We start from the raw sequence: 4,776 nt of genomic DNA, 5'->3' as shown, positions 1-4,776 counted from the left end.
ACGCCAACACATGTGCTCACACGTGTACGGGCATTGACTCACACACATGCTCACACACGTGCTCACACATGCACTAGCACAATGTGCATGTGCACACCCGTGCACCAGAATAAACATGTGCACACGCGTGCTCACACATATGCTCACATGTCACATGTACTCATGTGCACACAGATGCACATACGAGACTGCACAAGCGTGCAACACTCACACATGTGCACACTCTCCATCTCACTGGTCTTGTTTGGAGTGTGGCTTCCCACAGAAAAGGCAGCAAGTTGGACCCCCATCACCTGGCACTGTCTGCCCAGACAGCCCCTTCCTGGAGAGTCAAAAGCATGGTTGAGGTGCTGTGGTGCTCCCATGCATCCGTGGCTGACACGTGGCCACTGTGGCTCTGAGGGACACTCCCCCTCTCAGGCCACCTGCCCCCAGTTATTCTGACCACCAAGAGCACCTGTGGGTTCTGACCTGGATCCTGCCAGCTTCCTGGGGCAGCAAGCCCAGGGAGGCGCCCCAAGCCCCAGGTCCCCCCTTCACGGCTGTGTGTGACACACCCAGGAAGGAGCAGCCTGACCGTGGGGTCTGTCCTCCTGGGGACTTGCTCCTTTGCTGGCACCTGCCACGGCTTCCTGACGCCTCAGCTATGCAATGTTTTGCTCCCCTTCTCCTGAGGTTCCCAAGGCGCCCTACCAGTGCAGCAGGCAGTGGTAGCAGGGCTGGCCCACCCCGTGGCACTTGTGGGCCGGGGGACGTCGTGCTGTCCACTGCCTCCGTCACACATACCCCCTTCCCCCAGGATTCACTCTGCCCTGTGAGGTGACAGAAGCACCAATCTTGTTTTGTTTTAATATTTTGAAGTTTATTTATTTTGAGAGAGAAAGAAGTGTGCGCACGTGCGTACAAGTAGGGGAGGAGCAGAGGGGGAAAGAGAGACTCCCAAGCAGGCTCCGCACTGTCAGCACAGAGCTCGACATGGGGCTTGAACCCACGAACTGGGAGATCATGACCAGAGCCAAGATCAAGAGTGGGACGCTTAGACGACAGAGCCGCCCAGGTGCCCTTCCAATTCTGTTTTCAAAAAGGAAGCCACCTGGAAGTTGTGCAGGGTGGGTAAGAGAGACACACTGCGGGCGGAGAACGGGGCCAGACACAGAGTAAACGCGAGAGGGTGAGCAGCCGGAACGGACGCTGCTGACCTCCTGTGACAAAGGTTCTTGCTGAAAAGTCACTTGGAAGTGGATACTTACAGGGGCGCCTGGGGGGCTCAGGGTGGTTGAGCGTCCGACTGCGGCTCAGGTCATGATCCCACGGTTTGTAAGTTCCAGCCCCATGTCGGGCTCTTAGCTGGCAGCTCGGAGCCTGGAGCTGCTTCCGTTTCTGTGTCTCCCTCTCTCTCGGCCCCTCCCTCTCTTGTGTTCTCTCTCAAATATAAACGTTGAAGAAAATTAAAAAAAACAAACAAAGAAGTGGACACCTATGGGGCTGCAAACAATTACATGCAATCGCTCTGTATTTTATTGAGATCTCTACATTTTGCAAATGTAAACAAGCATCCAGTAAACACAACCAGATTAAAAAAGTCTATGGACACAGCACATCACTGTCGTCAGGGGGCAGTGTCAGCTTCCAGCAGAAGGCAGGCCTCGCCCAGCACAGAGCCTATCCCAGGCCAGGAGGGTGCAGCCCCACCATGACCTGCTTCGGAAATGTGGGGACTGCGGGGAGGGCGGGCAGGGCAAACAGCACACAGGACCCTCAACGTGGGCATCTCTTGCCTCCCAGGGGGTGCTCGGGAAGGAAGCTGGGGCAGGATGGTATGTCCCGGCCAGCCACAGAGAGGAGCTTTACAGATCCCTCAAAGCTCAAGAGACAAAGTACAACGGCTCAACCCCACCCGGTCACACACCTGTATGTGTGCTGTCCACTGTCCAGGATTCACGGGGCTACCCACAGAAACACGGGATCCGCGTGTGGCTGACATGATGCCAGAGACACCTCCCCACCTCCCCGGGGCTGCTTCCCGCACGCCAGAGGGGACAAAACGAAAGTCTCTGTCTCACGACAAAAACTCTGTACACACAAATAAAAAAATAAAAAACTAACGGAAGTCTATCTATAAGGCTAGCTCTTTGCAGAGGCTGCAGGTTCTGGAAACTGAAGAAATTCGTATGGGTCGTGGGTCACCTCTGGCTGCTCCCCGATGCTGAGGCCAGAAGGACTTCCTGCAATTGTGGGAAAGACAGGTGTTCACACAGTGGATCCACACACACGTCGCGGTTCACACCGGGCCGAAAACGTGTCCTAGTGATGGCGGTTAGTGAAACCACAACTCAGCCATAGAGCCCGCTTGTTACTCAGCCAAACCTCCACCATGGACGAGCACCCCCGAGCCCACAACGTCAAGACGTATTTCGCGAGCCCGACCTTCTATCTGGGAACTACAACAGCAGCATGGGGAAGTAAGGGAGTAAATTCAAGGAGCCAGGAAGCGTTTGGTTCCCTTCCTGGTGGGACTGAAATCCCTGTGGGGCCCACACACCTGCCCGCTCTGTCTCAGTAAACACAGAAGGCCCCAGGCCACCTGCTCTCCCCTCAGGGCCCCGGAGGATCGACACACTCGTTGACACTCTGTGTTAGGACTAAAAACGGGAATGGCAGAAAGAAACAAACGTTCCCCGAGTTGAACTCAGTGTCTGAGGCTCGTTCTGCCCCTTCCAAGGTCCCTGGGGTGTAGCCAGCTGGGGCTCCTCATGACGCAGGGCCGGCCATGTCTCACGGCCACTCCCCACGATTCCTAACCCCAAGTGACTTCCACTCACACGCTTCAGCCCCGTGCAGCTGCCCGACTGGAGGGCGGTCTCAGCGCCCCAGGGGCAGGGGCACCCTGCAGAGGGAGCAGCCCACAAAGTCCCGGGGCCACCTTACCCAGGTGGTGCTGGTCCCTATTGGAGGGGGAGGTGTTGGACAGGGAGCTGAGGTTGGAGGACAGCTAGAAGGCCCCGCGCTCTGCCTGTGCCTCGTGTAGGTCCTGCAGAGGCGTACAGAGACACAAGCAACCAGGAGAGGAGGGAGGCTGCAGAGCAGATGACTGGCAGGCCTGACGTCCATCCGCCGGTGGGCAACATCCCCACTACGGGGCGAGCCTGCCTGCAGCGACCCCGTAACACACGCCACTTCTGGGAGGGTCCTGCTCGCGAGGCACCCCAGAGATGGAGCTGGTGACAGGACCCAAAGAGAGCCTGCGGGACACGAGCTCTGCCCAGACACCCCTGACGCTACCTTGCCCCCTGTGAGAGCCGGCTGATCCTGTCCCGAGCCTCGTCAGCTGCGTGCTCCACCAAGGCCAGCACGTGCTCCTCTGCCGTGCTGTCAGTCAGGCTGCAGGCATTTCCTTCCGGCTCAAACGTGCAGCTGCGAGGCAAGAACACCACACACGTCACCGGGGCATGTGCTGCTCCCACCTCACCACGGTCAGTCCCTACCACTCCCCAAGGTCACCATGGGCTGGGAGCAGGGGCACGAAGTACTCCTTGGCCCTGTCCTCATGGCTGTAACTGCAGCAATACGCGAGGCCTCCACGAACAGCAAGGGAGACCCGAACGGCCGCTGGAGGTGTCTCGTGTCTCAGCTGCACACCTGAGTCGATCTAAGAGCAACCTGACGGCAACCTCACTACTCACAATGTCATTCGAGGCACCGTTGGCAAAAGAGGCAAAGCTCCATGGAGCGTGGAGACACCAGAAACAAGGGTGAGCAGGGAGCACAGGTCATGAGGCAAAAGGGGCGTCCCGAGGCTTCGGCAGGTGGCCTCAGACCCCACAAGAGAAGAGCTTTATTTGAACAGCCAAGGGTCGCTGGGTGCAGCACCCAAGGGATGTGGTCTCTCCTGTGGAAGGTTCCAGAAGCATATGGACAGATTCCATCCAAGGAGCTGTGGGAGCAAATTCTGCCTGCAGATCCCAAGCCTGCAAGAAGCCCCCCCACCCCCGCCCCGGCCCAGGGTGGATGGCTGCAGGAATTGGGGGGTCGGGTATGATGAGAATGAAGCCCCCCCCCAAAGCGTGTCACTTGCCTAACACAGTCCAGCTATGTCCCCCGCTCAGGGACAGCCAAGCCAGGCCACCAACAAGTGTCCTGCATAGGAGGGAACTTCTTCAGAGTGAAGGGCCAACAATCACTGCAACACACATATGGGAACAGCAGTGTCACACCTGGAACAGAGCCTGCGTATGGCTGGCAGGGGCGGTCCAGCCCTTGTGCCCCTAGGTCCGTTAGCGTGACAAGGCCCGGCTGGTCCAGGTTGCCGGCCAGCTGCCTGGAAACACCTGAGACCAGAGCTCACACGCAGCCTCTGGGGACCAGGCTCCTTCCAGCAGGTGGGGGGGGGGGGGTCCACAAGCTACTCCACAGACACGGGCGCCAGCACAGGCTCACCCTCACTCACATTCCTGAGGTGCATTTCCCGATACCTGATAACTTCTCTACTTCCTTTTGGATTTCTTGGCAGTTTCAACTTGTACAGGTGCCGCTTCAGGAACGAGCTCCTCAAAAGCTGTGTCTTCGTTGCCCAGAAGATCTGCCGGCTGAGAAAAATCCATGTCCTGCATAAACGACATGCTGTGCTTCAGAGCTAACAGCCGCTCCTAGAATCAAAAAGGACAGAGCAGCAGGCCTTTACCTCTGCCTCGCAGCCAAGGCGCCATGGCGATGGGTTGGATGTGGACAGCCGCAGCCTCGCCTGGCCTAACAGCGGGCTCCCATGGCACTACCGAG

At 58.0% G+C, this 4,776-nt stretch overlaps 1 long non-coding RNA gene across 1 annotated transcript; it reads right to left on the bottom strand.

The window, feature by feature from the left end:
- Positions 1-1,495: 1,495 nt before the first annotated feature.
- Positions 1,496-3,949, bottom strand: LOC128774135 (uncharacterized). Its single transcript, XR_008418550.1, has 2 exons — positions 3,283-3,949; positions 1,496-2,225 (listed from the first exon to the last, which is right to left on the bottom strand). It is a non-coding gene; the product is annotated as an uncharacterized LOC128774135 (long non-coding RNA).
- Positions 3,950-4,776: the final 827 nt, after the last annotated feature.

This window comes from Panthera pardus, unplaced genomic scaffold (assembly GCF_024362965.1).
Source record: "Panthera pardus isolate Hobbes unplaced genomic scaffold, ASM2436296v1 HiC_scaffold_296, whole genome shotgun sequence".
In the NCBI taxonomy this organism is placed as follows: domain Eukaryota; kingdom Metazoa; phylum Chordata; class Mammalia; order Carnivora; family Felidae; genus Panthera; species Panthera pardus.
The sequence above is the reverse complement of the archived record's forward strand: the minus strand, read 5'-3'. Positions and strand labels throughout refer to the sequence as shown.